Below are 19,169 nucleotides of genomic sequence, written 5' to 3' on the forward strand. Positions count from 1 at the left end.
CTATGCCATGTAAAAACGTGACATTATTGCGAATTAAATTTAGTTTAGTTTGCATGCATTTTTTTTTAAACTCATGTCGTAGGCTACGGCCCGGTTAGGAATGTCCCGCGGATAGGGGACCGCTGTTCTAAACAACATAATGGCATGATATTAATCTTTCATGTGCATGAGGCCCATATAGCATCACAATGAATATGAAGATCATGTTAAAAGTTAGCTGGCAAAAAACATAAATAAGGTTACATACCTGATGTCACTGAGCTGTCAAAGAGGCTACGGAACCATCTCTGTACGTTATCGCTAATTAAACTCAGCTGACTGGTGTTAGCGATAGCCATATGGGACATGTAACCTAACATGTTCAAAACTATTGCGTGTTATGGGGGAAGACATGAAATAGCTTGCTTGCAAATGCCGTTGTCCATGACTGGCAGTTCTATGGCAAGCGGTTTTAACATACCTTATGGCAAACCGCCTAGACTGGGTAAACTTGAAAGCAGAGCTTACTTGTGTGTGCATCCATGGCAAGCTGTTTTAACATTGAAATGTATTATGCGTTGGAGCAATGAGATATTGATAGTAAATTGAATATAACAGTTCAATTTCATGTTCAAATTTGTCTTATCAATAAAAAAAAGCAATTCATGCTTTAGACCATTTTATTGTAAAACAAAGTACCGGTTCAGGCACCGTTTCGGCACCGGCACCATTTTAAAAGTATCGATTTAGCACCGGTATCGGATAAAACCCAAACGATACCCAACCCTATTTCTAAGCCAAGTATACTTGTGTATACGTCTCTGCATATATTCCATCCATTCCATACATTAGGGCAGCCGTGGCCCACTGGTTAGCACTCTGGACTTGTAACCGGAGGGTTGCCGGTTCGAGCCCCGACCAGTGGGCCGCGGCTGAAGTGCCCTTGAGCAAGGCACCTAACCCCTCACTGCTCCCCGAGCGCCGCTGTTGTTGCAGGCAGCTCACTGCGCCAGGATTAGTGTGTGTGCTTCACCTCACTGTGTGCTGTGTTTCACTAATTCACGGATTGGGTTAAATGCAGAGACCAAATTTCCCTCACGGGATCAAAAGAGTATATATACTTATACATCCGTGAATTAGTGAACACAGAGCACACAGTGAACAGTGAGGTGAAGCACACACTAACCCAGAGCAGTGAACTGCCTTGCTACAGGGGTGAGGGATTAGGTGCCTTGCTCAAGGGCACTTCAGCCGTTCCTACTGGTCGGAGATGGAACCGGCAACCTTTCGGTTCCAAGTCTGAAGCCCTAACCAGTAAGCCACGATTGCCCCTAATAGCATGATGTAGCCACAAAATGTCAATTCTGCTTCCAAAAAAAATAGCAGTTTTGTCCCAAGTTTGTGTGGGTGGTTTGGTAAACATTGCAATATGTCAGTGAATGTGAGTGCAATTAAGGAAAATTTGTTTTTCAATTTGTAACGGATTAAATGGCATGTAAAAGGATACATATTTAGCCCATTAAAAAGTTTTGAGTTGTTGAAGAAACCTTAATGAGCTGCAGCTTTATACACAAATAATAGCAGATAGCACAGCCGGTTGGATGGCATTTTGATGAGCATGATCTGTGATGTGATCTGAGAGGGGAAAAAACAGCCACTTTTCCGTGTAATGCAGCAGGCACTCTCCCACCTGGAGCAAGATCCAGAGCTACTTCAGGCCCAGCAAATGTAAGCACACCTCCGCTGACCCTTCCAGTGTCTCTGGCCTCCACAGCCATCATTGTTTTGAGCGTGTTGTGGTAAATGATAGATGATGAGTGCAGGGGAGAGCACGCCGGAGGGGGTCAGCCTCGCCCAGACGTGATTGGCCGTGGCAGGCTTGGCGCCGAGCCCTGCTGCTACGGTACACACACGGTAACTGGTGTGTCAGGTGCTCACCCCACCCCCACCCACTTCTTTCCACCAGCTTGCGTTAGCGTGGCTGCTGCGGCCGTCCCCGCGGCCATCTTAGTGCGAACAGACAGCCCCCTCCGCGCCGCTTTTATCACATTAGCTTTAGTGCCAGCGCTTCGTCAGGCCCTTGTGCGGCTGCCACGAGCTGCTCCGCACCGTGGGAGGAGGAGGGAGAAAGACACAGATAAAAATAAAAAGCAGCACTCTGTGACCGGATGCCTCCGCCACAAGCCACCATATAAAAGGAGTGTCTCTGAGAGTACGCTAGGGTGCGTGTGTGTGTGTGTGTATGGGTGTGTGTGTGTGTGTGTGTGTGTGTGTGTTTGCGGGAAGGTTGGAGGGGCTTGTCTTTTATGGATTTAAAATGAACCGAGATTACACTGTCATCTCTTATTCATTGTGTGCACAGAAGATCACAATTCTCTGCATTGAGGGAGAGCAGATGTGGTCAGTGCTGGTATATTATTTTGCTCACTGTATATTGGGTGTATGCTCTGGGCTGTTTGTGTAGCTGGACTATTTGCCAATAGCCGTTATTGGTGTTTTGTTCTCATGTGATGTACTGGCCGAGACCTCTACTACGGGTCAACCCTTGGGGATGATTTCAGAGCAAGCTTGTGTTACTTATGCTCAGAGCCTGACCTTGCTGCGAAGTGTGGTATATATTCTGAGAAATGCTCGCCTCTGGAACCACATTAATCTTTGGGTGGAAAAAAATAACAAACTTCATAAATAGGCTTATGTGTGTCACGCAGCAGATGAGACGTTCAGTGGTAATGATTAAAAGTCAGTAGGGTTTTCTACATGACCGTACTCTATCACAGACAGGTCAGGTAAAATCTGCTGTCAAAACAGACTAATATGGAGGTTTAAAGCAAGTCTTAGGTGTGCTGTGACTGCAAATGCTAATCCCCCAGCTTCTGTCAGACAGGCCTCTGATGTAAAACTACTCCTGTAATTCCAAACACATTTCAAGGCAGATGTGGAATGGCATGCCGCATGTTGATTATTATTGGATTATTATGACTGCAATGCATTCTGGTCTATGTGATATGATTTGGGGCCACCGCCCCTATATATCACCTAATGGTACCACCCAAACAGGCTGCCAAGATGGATGGAGCATGCTGTACTGTAATTAGAATTAAACAGCACCTGTGAAATTATGTAATGCAAGAATGCCTGCTTCCAAACAGGAAGGTCTATGCTTAAAATAATGTGTACAGTATCACTTTAATGATGACAAATAGATATCAGAAAGACGATTAACCTTTAATGATTATATCGTAGCAGGGCGTACATGAGGTCGTAGCAGATCTCCAGACAGTAGCATTATTTTAATGCTATATAGCACAAGAACTCAACCGTAGTGTGCCGTGATATAGAGCACATGGTGAAAACAACAAAAAATCTGCCAGAACCCAGTCAAGACCGATGGAGATACACATAACCTGTTACTAACCACAACTGAAACTTCCTCTGCCCTCCTTCTGAGCAAAACTATCAACAGCTGTTCCCCGAAATGATCTTCACAGATACCCATAAGCCAGACTAATAACACTGTTACATTCCTCCAGTTCTCTACTAGGCTTTGGCCTGCATGGTTGTGATTGAATCATCCTGCAGTGATATGGTGATTAGGCAGTGCCTTTAGTACCCAAGAAAAACCTTGCTTAAGAAAAATCTTTTAACATGAACATACAAAATGGAACTTCATAGCCAACATATTCAACATTTCCGTAAAGATACACAACAAAAGCCAGTGGTTGGTTTTGTCCACTCATTCCAACACCACACAGGGAGTGGCCATGAGCGGACTGCTCCCACACAAAGGAACCAGCCTGTTTCCTCCTCAAATACCCCCACCACAGAGACACTGTAAACAGACCTGCACATCCTAAGGCCTCTCCACACTCTAATACACAAGATGCAAATGAGAAGAGCTGAGGACTAAATGGTTTCGAGCCCTAGACCCGGCTTCTATGAAATATTAAAAAAGCTTGAGCTAAATTTGGCCTACATCAGGTCTTTTTCTCCGCTGGAGGATGGGAAGAGGCCCGGACACTTGTACTGCAGCTGTAAACAAGCATGAGATCTTCTGCAGGTACAATAAAACATACATGCTGAAACGCAAGCTGCCCTCGATTTCCTCTGGGCTCCACACACACACACACACACACACACACACACACATTGCTATTTACGTCCTCAGCATTCCTCGAGATAATACCAAGTAGGCATCATGTGTGTTATCTGTGTCAATCACACCTCACACAACATATGGGAGTTTCATCCCCAAAGCTACAGAGCTTCCACTGGGGAGGAGCAGTTTACCAACTGACGACTGTAAAGCATGAATATCACAGCAATGGAGATTACAGATTAAGTTATACAGAGGTCAGCCTTCCAATGAACGTACTGATTAATAGATTCTGTGTCAAATCGCAGGCTGCTCAAAAGAGAAGCGAGTGCAAAAGAGTGCCGAGCAATGCTCCCTCACAGCTATGCCTCTGTTCAAGCCCAATTCAGCTTTGAATAACCCCTGCATTGACAGGAGGTGAGCATAAAACTGTTTTGCATGAGGCACACTGGGGCATTCACTCACAAAACTGACTGGAATCAGTCCTCAATCCGACATGAGTGAGAAACCCAGCCACAAACCAAATGCAGATGAAACGGAATACGCACAACGTCCCCCCATGCAACCCCTATCAGGGCTAAGCTGCAGGATGTGGTGTGTGAAAATATTTTTATTAGAGGTTTCTAAGCTGTATCAGTACAAGGTGAAAGCATTAAGGCGGGCCCGCATAAAGCCCATCATAATTGAACGGCTTTGGTTATTTCAGTCAATTTACTGCACAAGTCCATTCACTCAGAGCAGGAGAGTGCTGTTAAATGAGTCTGAAAAAGATGGTCTGGGAGGGCAGCCATGATCAGAGTGCTGAATGGAGGGAAGACACATTCATGTATGAATACGGGGAATGAAAAAGGGGGCTGTGGGCATGGTAATAGGATTTAAAGACACAAAACACACACACACACACACACACACACCACACAGACACACACACACACACACACACACACACACACACACACACACACACACACACACTGGGACACGTATATTCACATTGCTTGATAAATGTTGGGCAATGAGCTTTTATTACCTCACATGTCTATTCTAAAAATGGCTGCTAGCCCTTCACAGTTTTTTTTCCTCCAGTCTTTTTTTTCTTTTCAGTTTCGGTCCCTTGAAAAAGGGTTTGTGATTTTTTTTTTGCCTTGGGGTTGCGGGCAGCCTCACGGGCACAGCTCCCGTCACATGAAGGCTGCTGCCGTGCTGTGTAGAGGAACTGAACTTGAGGAACTATTCTGAATTGCAAAGTCTGATTGAGGTAGATCAGCTTCAGCCTCAGTTTCACTCTGGCTGTCAGTAAACCAAGTCCACCAAAAAACAAATCCCAAAAAACTGAGCCGGAGAAAAAAAAGAGAGCCAGGGAAAACACAAGCAAAGAAAGTATTTGTTGCTGGCAGGAGAGTGTGGTTGGAATAATGCGTTTGCATAATGCTTCCATCATTCCCCTCAGAATTACTCAGCCTTGTACATGTGTAGGACCCACTTAAGAACATTTACGCAGGAAGTGGAAAGTGCTTGGCAACCATGCAGGGAGAGCAACAACAACAAACAAACAACAAACAGCCCACATTTCTTTCAGGATCATTTCAGCCTTTCATGTGTTTGGAGCAAACAAGCGAGGAGAGATTACAGAGATAGAGGTGAAAACACTCACCCCGGTGTGCCAGATAAGCCAATAAAAGCAGCCTATCGCATTTCAGGCCCACTGATATTAAGGGACATTGCTGAATCCCACCGTTGAACAATGAAACTGTATTAAGTGCCTAGACATTACACACGTCCCAGTTGAATCGTAACAAAGTGATCAACAACTCCTTTGAGAAGCCTTTGAACATTAAATGCGGCTCCTGTATGAAAGCCTGTCCTGCAAAGTCTCCCAATCTGTCTGGAACTGATAGTGGGGATTTTTAATTGCTTTTTGTGTCCTAATTAGTTCTGTTTATTTCCATTTTTCAAGACAGAGAAACTGCAAAAGCATCACAGCAAGATTTGTCTGACAGAAATATTAGTTAAAACGCACGCACACAAAAGGGCGAAACAAAAGCAGCCAAGTCTCTTTCTCTCCCCGCAGAATCAGCGTCTGGCAGCGACGTCACGTCACAAGCGGTCGCCGTCAACCTTTCTTTTTTTCCAAGGGCACCGCCGCAGCGCCGCGCTGGGGTTGGTTAAGCCGGCCCTGTTGTCTTAGTAACCCACTTTGCATGGTACGAAACAAAGGGAGCCAGGAGCCATCCATCAATTTTTGTGAGTGCCATCCATCATCTCAAAGTGCAGCTGACATCCACTTTGCGCCAGTTCCTCTCCGCTGAGCGCTGAGGCAGCGAAAGGCCACGGTGGTCCGGCGCCCGAGATGTTTTCATGCTCGCGCTGCGGGAAAACACTCCACCGAAAGCGCCCGGCGGGCATGGAGGAGGAAAAGGACCACACTGAAGGCACCTGACTCCCATCATCATGACACCTCCTGGGCATCTCATGCGCCCATAAAAGGACCCTGCCCATGTGTTTTTATACACACGTGTCACTCTGCTTCGCCTTGTGGCCATCATTGTACATTTTTTCCACTAGTTGAAAATATCACAATCCCTTCTTCAGAGGCTGAGAGAGAATATCTTTTTCAGCCGATGGGGATTTCACAGCGCATGTTATTTTAGCAGAGGCACTGCGTGGAGAATGGATCGGCGGCGGTGTCGTGCTGGCATGCAGAGGCCCTCGTCTGGGCGAGCCTGTGTGTGCCAGGGGTGGCCCCCATGACAGACGTGCTGCAGGATGCTGTGGGTGTTCGGCTATTACTCACCAGTTCCCACGTCTGGCTGGGATTTATTTCGGTCATGTGACCTGGCTCCGGCTTCATCTGGCATCTCTCATCTCCTCTTGTCCTATCAGAGGAGGAGCAGCTCTGACAAGAAAGTGACACACTGAAAGGGCTGTGTGGGGCCGGCGAGGGTTCGCTTGCTCGGCACGATTGACTGTTGTCCGCTCTCTCTCGACAGGTCACATGGGCAGGGAGAGCATCGGGCAGATCTTCCCGCCTTTCAACTTCACAGAGGGAGGACTTCAAAACCAGAGTCCGACTGCTCGGGTTCCCATCTTTAAGATGCGCATGAGACGCATCCCTATGATTTCCCGTGATCCTGCAGTGAGCAAGAAATTCCAAGGAGCTGGAAGCTTTCCTCCTTTGATATTGCTAACCAACTTAGAGATTTGAAAGAGATGAAGAGAGGCCACAGATTCCTTCTATAGATATCTAAAGCTGTGTATAGGAGATAGCACAGCCTCCGGTACCCTACTTGGTCTGATGCATTGCACCTACTGTATGTTCCGGCTTGTGGTAAACAAATAGGAAATATACTGATATGGTCCAAAAAAATGCTTTGAAGATCAAAATCCAATGGGGCGGGATCATTTTCAGTGATGAATGCATCTGGAATATTCCATGTCTGTGTTTTTGCATGCCAATCAATTAAATGGATAAAAAGGAGAATGATTAGTCTAATAGAGTGGCAACTTAATGGCAACATAGATTTCAGGCAATTAAGCTAATTACTTCATTTGATTTACATTGCTTACTTGCAGACTGTGCATTAGTGTGGTGTACAGATGGGCATTGTGTATTGGCAGGAGACCACACAGTCAAATCAAGAAACCCTAACAAACTCAAATCTGGCATGAAATGGCTGCATTACAAGTCTGGCTGGCAAAAGGATGGAAAATCCCCCAGAATGAATTTGTTCGTGATGGCAGACCACACTGTGTACAAATATTAAAGGATAAGCTGAGGACATACATCACGTCATAGATAGACAGGGAGCCACTGACAGATTAACCATGATTCCTCCTCAAGCTAGCTCTACAGGAGACGGCTCATCCATGAGCTAACGTGATATTCCCTTTTTGAAGTGAAGTGGCTATTTTTTAAACTGTTGTGTGGGGTTACTTATTTTCTATTAATTTTCCATTCACACCCCATTAACGTGTAACTAGCTCCACCCACTGCATCATTGTGTAAAATGCTAAAAAGTGGACAAAGGGATGGGAAGGAGGATCTCAGATGACTGATGAGTCTCTATCAGCATATGAAAATAATACTCACATGGCATGGGCTGGGGATGGGGATGGTGCATCGCCCATAACGACGTTGAGAAGTCCCGAATGGTTAACTCTACATCAGTATTGGCCTCTACATTATTTTAAACCGTAAATGGCGTGTTAAGTAATTTCCAACCCATAAAATGTCTTTTTTTTTAATTAAAAATTACGTTAATATTAACAAATATGGAACACATATTTAAGTATAGAGTACCTTTTTAATCCATTTATTCTGAGCAATATGTTGCCACAAAGACCTATGCACTAAGATGATGTGTTCAGTCAACCTGAAAAAATGCACTTTAGATTGGCGTGGCCTGGATAGCACCATTGACTTGTAATTCCCTCCTACTGCTGAGGCCATGACACGCGACATCGGTGATGAAATAGACCTCATGACCCGTCCAAGTGGAGTAGGCCTGTGCTCATCATGCTTTCGTGGCTGCCATCGATTGCGGCGATGACAGGCGAGTGATGGGCGTAGCACTGTTCGCGGCCCTTTTGCGACAATGCGATGCAAATGCATGCGGACAGCATCTCAACCTCAAAGGACAAGCGTAAACAGTTTAAGTACGTATTGATCTTTCCATGTCACTGGATTTAATAGGATTTTGCCATCCTGAATGAAACTACATTTGGAATCTGGAACTTTCTCTCCTATAGTGAGTAGCCCATGAAATACGCACATTGATTTATCCTTGCCACACTCCTTGTCATAACTCTTGTTATAACACATTGCCACTTTGAATTTCCTGACTAAATCCAATCATATGACCAGAACACAGGTTTTCACTTTTAATCACTGTCCTAACTGCACCTCCACCAAGGTCTACCCAACGCAGCTGGACGTAGATACAGAACAGTTCTGTAACACAGCCATGCAGACTGATTCCAAATACTGCCTAGTGGCTTTCACTTCTAAACACCCATTTGGCTTTCTGCCCCAGCAACCCTCTGTCTCTCTCCTAACAAGCCCTAGTTTCTGTCTATCTATCTGGCACGGCCCACCCCAGCATAGCACAGCAGCCTCCTCCAGGTCTCAGTCCAGAGGCCTCCTCCCTTGCGTAGCCTAATAGCTCTCTCTCCAACGAGGCTTAGACGTTTCCCTGCATTGTATAGCAGGTATCTGTTTAACACAGCCCATTAGTCTCCAGCTAAACATACACAATGAGCTACGCAGCATAGTGTTTTCCTCCCCAGCATAGACTCGGAGTCCCTTAACACACAAGAGTAGCTATCCTCCTCCCCTGATACAGATTCGAAACAACAACCCTACCCTGTAGAGCTGCTCTGATACAGTCTCACTCGGCCCCTTTTTCTGACAGCAGATTGCACATGCAGCAGCAGGCCAGTGATTCACAGACTCAAACAGCCTGTGGTTGCATGAAATGACTCAGCAATTAACACAAGATTTGCCCTTCAATTGATTCCATTTCTAGCGTGCACACAGCCCTCATTGCTTTCCCCATTGTTGTTATGGAGAGCGCAGGCTATCCATAGGCATTCCTTAAAGCAGTGGGCATTTTGAGGCATTACTAATTCAAGGCCGGTTGCAGCAGTCAGAGTGCGAGTGTCTTAATGTGATTTCTACATTATTTATCCCTTCCCACATCGAACAAGCAGTTCCTGGGGAAACAAGGCCTCACAACGTGTCCTTAAGTGTCACCAGTGACATGTTGTTAGACTAATTACTGTTAGCATTGTAACATGAAAGGCCTCCCTCCAGCTATTCTCCTTTCTCTGCCCGTCACTTACATGCAGGCATGGTTATTAACACCCAAGTTTCACGCATTGAGCGTGAGACACACGCATTTCAATGACTTCACACGCTCATACGCCACACATGGCATTTCTCCTCGGGAGAAATTATTAACTTTGCCGCACAGAAATTTCTAAGGGCTATATTTTACAAACGTGTCACACACCGTTGCTGTCTGTGCGCTCATTCAGCTCAGAGAGCTGTTGTTCAGTTACTAACCTATCGGCCAATCAGAAAATAGGATGTCTCAACCAATCAGGAAATAGCTTCGCTGCGCGGCGGTCATATAGATTTAGTCAGATTTTTTTTCTTTTTTTTTGTTCTTTTTCGCATGCCCAAATTTCCGTCAAGGATTCCCGGGACACTGAAAGACCGGGTACCGCGAAACTTGGTGGGCATGTAACCCCACATGGATAGCATGGAACCATCATTTTTCGTTTTGATCTGTAGCCCCCCCAGCTGGACTGGACCCCCCGAAAGGAGGGTAGGGCAGACACAGTTTTCTGTGAATATCTCGAGAACCGTAGGGTTTAGGAGGACCATTTTTTTTGTATGTTGATCTCAAGGGGCCATGTTAAACACAAAATAGTAAAAATGAGTGTAGGATCATTATGACACCCTCTGAATGCATGCCAAGTTTCGTGGAATTCCGTTCATGGGGGGCCACACAATAAATTAATTTATGTTACTATCAGGGCTTTGAACCGGTTCAAGGAATGAAAACGAAAACCGGGAACTTTTTGTATTATACAGGGAACAGAAACGAAACCGGAAACGTTATTATTTTTTATGTTCTGGAACAGGAACACTTATTTAAAAATAATGGTAACCGGTTAATATCGGTTTTATTTCGTTCCTCAAAGTTTTCGTTGCCTAATTAACTAAAAAAAAAAAAAAGTAATTATTTTCCTGCGCACGTTACCATGACGGCTGAGGTTCACTTCCTGTGTGACATCACATTAGACATTCGCTGACTGAATGGAGAGAGAGCGATGGATTACAAAGTCTCCACTCCACATCTTAAATAAGAGGTGAATTACGATCCATCGTTAATTAAAACCCTCATTCCAAACACAATATCAATAGCTATATTTGTCGACTCGCGTTAACGATGGACTAGCTTAACATTAGGCCCAGGCGCCGTAGGTAGGTCAGTCCAGACGCACTGCAAGCGTATCATCAAGCTACTCAACAACAGAACATTTCCCTTGTGTGTGTGTATTCACACCAAATTGGCCTACCATACCTTCCCAAATATGCACAGTATCCCTTTAGCTGCATGCCATTGGGCTATTTACCATCTATTACGTAAAGTTAGTGAACACGTTATCAAAATTAACGTGCACGCATTTTGTTTGAGCAGGAGAGAGAATACGACGCAGACACGCAATAGGCTATTTGTTGTTTTTTTCTTTTACTCGGCTATCTATATATGGTTATCAGCACACAATGTTGAGCTAATTCACTAACTCAATACTCATCATGGATATCACAAGTTTAAACAACGAAAACAGAAAGGATGGAGGCAGCAAAGCTAGGAGTTATTCCAGATGGGCAAGGTAGGCAATTGGTGTGCTTGTCAGAACGTTAGACTGCACTAAAGCCAGGCGTCACGCGCGGCTAGAACAAAACTAAAGGTAACTTTAGCCTGTATAGGGCTGTATCAAGTTGTCCAAATGAATAGGTCATTGTAGACATTGTCGTTGTATTATTGCATATGGATGTTGTTATGCTATGTAGGCTACTTTTTTGCTGACCAATGCACGGACCTAAAACGGACAAATATTGTTCACAAGTGATTTTTTTTTTGCGGGGGGGGTGATGGGTGTGCGTACCATAGCATTAATTCCTGCAGGCGCCCCTAGGCCTACTGGATGGCCTTTCCCCCGACAGTTGCAATTTGTTGTTGCCCGAGTGACATAACCATGTGTCTTAATAATGTCGTTACGTTTGTGTGGAAAGTTTAACAATAAACTACACATTTGAAATAATTGTAGGCCTATTTTATTATTATTATTATTAATAATATAATTATTATTATGTAATAATGGTTGTAATATTATTACATTTGGTTTAAGCTGGATGAGAAAGATGTGACATAATTCTATAGCATTAAACAGCTGACAGGAACGAAATGAACCGTTCCGGGAACAGTATTTTTTTGTTCTAACCGGTTCGGGAACGTCAATTTATTGGTGGAACTCATAACTGGAAACATTATAATTCCGTTTCTGTTCGAAACAGAAACGAAAAAAATCGGTTCAAAGCCCTGGTTACTATACACCAACTGGCCTGTAGGTGGCCGGAGACAGTTTTCTGTGAATATCTCGAGAACCATAGGGCCTAGGAGGTCCACCTTTTTTATGTGTGTTGGTCTTAAGGGGGCATGTCAACCCATCCCATTACCACTTATTTCATGTATAGCGCCACCTAGTTAAAAATTAAAAAGCAAAAAATTAGGTGTTTTCACAATATCTCTGGCTGACATGGTCAAAACTGCACGAAATTAAAAGTGTAGGATCATTATGACACCCTCCGAATGCATGTGAAGTTTTGTGTACTTTCGTTCATGGGGGGCCTTACAATAACATAATTTATGTGTACATTTAGTGGCGACACCAACAAAGGATTCGGGACACTGAAGACCGGATTTACACAAAAGGTGGGCATGTAACCCAAATGGATAGCATGGAACCGTCGTTTTTCGTTTTGATCTGTAGCCCCCCCGCTGGACTGGACCCCCCGAAAGGAGGGTAGGACAGACACAGTTCTCTGTGAATATCTTGAGAACTGTAGGGCCTAGGATGACCAATTTTTTCTGTATATTTGCCTCCAGGGGTCATGTTAACCCATTTCATGTGCACAAACAGATACACACGCACACACATACATTCACAGTAATCATACGTATGACACATACTCACACAGTAGACATATGGACGCATGCATGCACAGGCACATATGCAGGCACACACACAAGCACGCACACACACACACACACACACACACATAACATAAACATGTACATGCACACAATTCAAGAATTTCTTAGAATTATGAACAGGCAAGATGGAGGTGGGGTTGTATAAAATGAATTTTACATGTGAACTCTATGAACTAATCATGTTTTGGTACTTGTTGTCTAGCAGATACCAATGAGAATTGAGTTTGGATAATGCAATTTAGTGAGACAGTTAGAATCATATAGGCCTTTCAGCGTGATTTATTTTTGTGGAAAAAATGTGCTGGACTGGGCGGCGGTCATATTTTGTACCGCTCTGCGGTACATCTAGTTTTGTTTTGATGTGGGTCCGCAACGTGGAGACTGCAGGGGCCTGTACTACGAAGGGAGCTTAACCTACCCAGATGTAACCCTGGGTTACTTTGTTAAACCGGGGTTGACAAAACCTGGTTATCATAGGTGGTGTTAATCGGTACTACGATGCTGATTAAGAAGTTGATTTGTTGAACTGGGGTTAACCTAATTGGAGTTTGTGCGCGTTCACATAAAAGGGGCGGGTTGCAGTGCAAGTCACCACTTTCAATAATGACGTGATTACCTTATTTTATGGACGAGGAATGCACAATTATTGTGACAAGTTACGAGGAATTAAAACAAAAATCAAATACGTCGGCAGCAAACAAAGCAAGACAAGGCTGTTGGCAACGTATTGAAGATCGGGTAGCCTAAATGCCTAAAAGTAAAGTTTTATTTCCACATGTTCTTCAAATATGTGTTACGGAGGATTAATATCTTGCGGAATGTCTGAAATGAGTTGAACTAATTAAATTGCCTATTTTGAGTTCATAGAAAGGCCTACAGATGCAACACAATTCAGAAGTGGGCATATAGATTACAGTAGGCTAATAAGGATAATTGAATTAAGTAGCTCCCATCGACTGATTTAGTGTATGCCTAATCCTGTGAACATTTCAGATGCAACACCATTGCCAAACGCACATGGCAGCAGGTGAAAGTAAAACACAAAAACATTATTCAGAATAGTAGGTTTATATAGTTATAGCTTGCAATCATATTTCTTAATTATGAAAACATGTAGGCCTAGTATGCGTATAGCCTTCACTTGGCCTCTGTTTTACAGCTAACAAGAAAAAGGTGTCTTTGAACACTACTGTAAGGCACCAGAGTGTTTTACAGTAGCAGAGAAATTGGCCATCGCAAATAATAGTGGAAGGCCGATTATGGAAGGGGTTGAGGGAGGCATTCGGTCGGATTCTGGTGCTGTGGAAATGTGTGCAGGGTACAGTAATATGACATTTAATTCAACAAGTTTGTTAAATTAATTTATTATTTAATTTAATTCATTATTATTTACGATTTATTTTCGGACATACAGTATTCTTGCTCAGATGTTCAGCATCACCGATGGAATACATGAATGTCCACGTAAGGGCATTGCTATGACGGGTGACATTAGAGACGTCTGCATAGATCATCTGACAAAGATAACGAATTCCCTTGGCTGACAATCTATATCTTCATAGAGAATATCATAGAGAGTAGGTATATATACGAAAATAAATCGGACATACAGTATGCTGAACATCTGAGCAAGAATAGCCTAAAATAAATCGGACATCCCTATAGCCTATATAGCTATCTGGCGGGCTCTAAAACCCCTCGCCCTGCGAAGCGAGCCGAGAGGGAGTTAAGTCATTTAGAGACGAATGACCGCGTCGCAGGAAGTGCATCATAACAATGGGACGCCAGACCCTCTTGTAACAGCTGTACTCAGTGATACTGCAGAGTCGTAAAAGTAGTTAGAAAATAAGGCAGAAAAACAACAAGTTTCTTCATGCTGCTTCCTTATGTTGGAATGTGCAAAAATTTACAAACAATCAAGAGGATGCCTTCTTGTATGTGATTTCTGCAACAGTGATACTGCAAACGTGTTGATAGCCTATTGTTGATTTATATGCTGTAGCCTAAAGCATGTCACACAGTAGCCTAGCCTACAGAAAACACTTAATTGATGTGATATAATGATAACTTGTATGCCTACAATGGTTTATTAAACATCATAGTCATTTATTTAGTCAGTCATCATGTTCATGTTAATGAATAGGAAGGACACCTAAACGATAGCCATAAACCAAAATTTCGCGCAGTATCTGCCTAGAGTCCCTATGCGTGAATCACGAGCTCCTTCCAGCTGACTGGCAGATCTCGTGGACAGTCAGTCACGATCGATTATTTAATAAATAAATGTGAATTACGAATAATAATAAAAAGCTTCTACCTAATGTGACTATTTTTTCCATGAACTGTAAAAGAAAACACGTTTTTTCCAGCTGTATTCTCCATAAAGAGTAAAGTAAATTATGTACTTATTTCCGGAATTGACGTCACTTCCTGGACTCGTCTGAGGCTGGTCTAATGGGTCTGAGGTCTCTCAATGACTTAACCCCTACTGAGCGAGCCCCTCACGATTTGCGCTCCAATGTCGTATGGATCATCCAGGTGGGAGACATTGTTAGTGGAGGGGTGGTACTTATAAAGGGCGTGGTTAACGGAAACCTCGGGTTAACCAAGAACATAACCTGCTCGGAGCAGGTTTGAGATGCAGCGTAAATTGCCATGGCAGCATACCTCGGTTAAAAGCTATCCACCTTTCGTAGTACGGGTTAATCGGGAAGTTACGCCACACGTGATCAAGTTACTCTCAAAGTTACCCAGATAAGCCAGTAACCCCGCTTCGTAGTACAGGCCCCTGGTCCGCGGAGTCATGGAGTGAAATTAGGCCCGGTGCTTCGTCTGATAATTTGCTGCGCAGTTGATCAAGATACCGCGGACTGACAAAAAAAGAAAACAAACGATTCTGCTATCGATGTCATTAAACATGGAGCCATACAATAAAGTGGTGGTATGAGCGTTCATTCAATGCAGGCGTCTGCACGAGAGAAACTGAAACTAATCGATAACGTTGGTATCAAAGCTCCGCTTCAACCTGTTGAATGCTATTTAATTGTTTAACGACACTTAACAGAACAACGTTGATTTTTGGAACTTCCATAGAAACAGAGCAGAGACTGTATAATACACAGTATAGCACTGATTATTGTATAGTCAAATTTGAATATAATGTGGCCAAAAGCTATTGTAGCCTTCTTTCTATCTGTTTAAGATCAACAGATCAGTGATTTACGCCTATCTGCTCGCCAAAAAGCAAAAATTGTGTTTCCTGAATCCTTACATTCAGGCATTCAAATTAAACTTCATTAAAAAACATGTATTTTTTTTCTCTATTTCCTACCAATGTATGATGCTTGCATGAGGAAAACATCCCAAAACAATAGCACCCATATAATTGTTGCAGTTTTGAGAAGCATTTCTTTTCTTATGCAAGCATCATGCAACCAAGCAAAAGCAATGAAACTAATTATATCTTACATTAGTAAAGCAGTCCTCTGATGTGCATGTCACAAAACATTTAAGTAAAAGTGCATGTATAACAATAGGCATAATAATGATTGTGATAATGATAATAACAATTTGATTTGGAGGGAGTGGGGTTGGGTACGTGTAGATGAGCCCTATGACCCCAAAGTCTGCCATGACTGGGCCTCAGGTCAGAAGTTTGAGAAAGGCTGGTCTACATAACCTGCATCAGATTGAGGTTTGCAGTGATACGCCTGAAGGCACGGGTTGAGGACCCAGTCAGTTACGTCACAATATGCACATTTGTTTAAATTCATACCTACGTAATCACCATGACCAAAATTGTACTTTTTTTTTACTTTGAAAAAAAAAAAAAAAATATTGACCTACCTACGGACCCTTTTTTTTTTTTTTTTTTTTGGCTGTTACTGCAAACAAGAATATTTTTAAGGATGGCCTCATGACTGTGAAAATGGCTGACCACAGTGCTTTAAATGGAAGCCCCCAGTATCAGTCATCAAGGCATCAAAATCTGCCACAAACACTTACAACACACAACATCACTCATAAACACACACACACGGACAGAACCACCACTGTTCAAGAGACCATTTTGGGGCTAAATGTGCTTTTTCTCATTTGGTTGTTTTCTGTTTGTTTAGAGCAGAATGAGTCACTGCTGTTCAAAGGGCCCATTTGGGTGAAATTATTATTATAATTTATTTTATTATTATTTATTATTATTTATTATAGGGTTCTATAATAAATAAAACAGTGTTTGAAATAATGGAATTTGTGCTCTCTCATGAAGCTGGGTCAATGGGACATGGGGAGGGTGGGTCTGTTGATCGGGGGGAGGGGGCGTGGCGCCATGAGTAGTTCAAGCAGACGTAGGACTTTCATGTACTTCGATCAGGGGGGAGGGGGCGTGGCACTGTGCCAATGCCACACCCCCTCCTCCCTGAGAAACAAAGTCTCACTCCTTGCAAACTTCAAAACTTGAGAGCCCTGACCCACACCTTTCAAATCACGCCCCACGAGCCCTTTAGTGGGACCGAGCCGCTACCATAATCTTGGCATAATATCGGAATAATGTTTGGAGACATGATGCCTGATTATCTTTCACATCGGGATGACAAATGACCAACACTCAACTTTCGTCAAATGAATCATAGCGCATGGCCACAGAGCGGGGCCTTGTGCTCTGGTCAGTTTAGCCTGCGCCGGTGAAGGGGGCGGGTCCATTTTCTCTGATGATGACAAGCACTCACTGCACTGCATTACAAGAAAATTACCTCTCTTGTTGACATCGAGATCATCCATCTAGTCTCTCTGGGAGGATGTGGCAGGCCTTCTCTTAAATTGGATTGTGTCTCTCATCGTTGTGTGTATAAACGAGATGGATCTTATGGCACGAGATTTAAAATCACTATTTGGCTGCTGCTGAGACACTGATCATAATAAACGATGATAAACAAGCCTGAGTTGGTCTGAATGGTGAAGTATTCACACACTCAGCTGGACATTCGTGGAGGGGGCAGTTGGGATTGTTCAGGCAAGAAAGGAAATATAATACTCTGCTGCTTCCTGTTGATGTCACGTGTGGAGAACCACTAGCCCTATGAATAATATGCTTGGTAGTCCACCGATTAAGGATTTATAGGGTTCTCTCCATTCATCATTCCTTCCCGGAATCCATTATTTCTGGTTTCTTTCTTTTGTCAAGGACAAGGTTGTGGGTGTTAAGTTGAAAGGACTTTTCAACCCTAGTAGAGTGGTTAAATTTAGCCACTGTTTGCATTTTCCCCCTCACCCTCTCCTGTGCTCAGTAAGCGTGCCTTCGGTACCTGGTCTATGTTTTGTCGGTGTTTCAGAAAGATTTCTGGAATAATGTGCGCTGCGGATCTGAAATGGTAATGAGTGATGTACCGAGCTGTTGAGCATCACTGCCTCTGGTTTGTTTTCAGGCATTGGGGATTAGCATATTTAACAAAGCTGCTAAAATAAAATGAGCATTCCCCCATCCTTTACTCCCCCAAATTCACCAAACTGTTCCAGTGATTTATGTCAGATTCTGATGTGCAACAATCACACTCAATGCATCAGGCGGTTCCAATCCACTTAATCTTTTGTATGACAATCATTACCCGAGAACAGAGGATGTTGTACACCGCAATTGTACTTGGCAGTGTATAACCACACATTGTAAGATTAACAATAAATAACATCAACATTAAGTGACACTGATGTGGTTTCTTACAAAGATAGCATATTGTATTGTATTGTAGCTTGCACAGTGAGAGCTACCATGTCAAGCCATCTGACCCAACGTGATAGCTCTTTATAAAAGAATCTGTCTTCACAGAAGAATTGTATCAAAAAATAAAAAAATAAATTTTAAATAGTGATAAAATATATTGGGTTAGAAATTCCTAGCAGGTTGTACTTGTAAAACCATTCACTGAAAAATAGAGCAAGTACTCACAATGCTTTTGAGATGCATTTGTTAGAAGAGAATGTTCAGCCTTTCAAAGCTAGTGATGGAATCTGGAAAGGTACCAGTTATCCTCATGGGTTACTCGGGCCTTACCTTCTGCTGGCTTCTCTTCCCATACTGTCATCCTCAGAGTAGATAGCCCACATACAGTAGGAATGAGGAGCTTTACTGAAGCAGAAGATTCCCATCACCAATTAGATTTTAATTATCAGAAGCACCACTTTGTTCATCAGCAATGGGGTCATTTTCATTTCGGCTGATGAAATCCCTTAGAGATGTTTTAGGGGCCCTATAATATGGGCTGATGGAAAAAAGAATGCCCAGATTTACGTTTGCTTGACAAATATTTTTACAG

The sequence above is a fragment of the Alosa alosa genome, chromosome 11, assembly GCF_017589495.1.
Source record: "Alosa alosa isolate M-15738 ecotype Scorff River chromosome 11, AALO_Geno_1.1, whole genome shotgun sequence".
NCBI lineage: Eukaryota > Metazoa > Chordata > Actinopteri > Clupeiformes > Clupeidae > Alosa > Alosa alosa.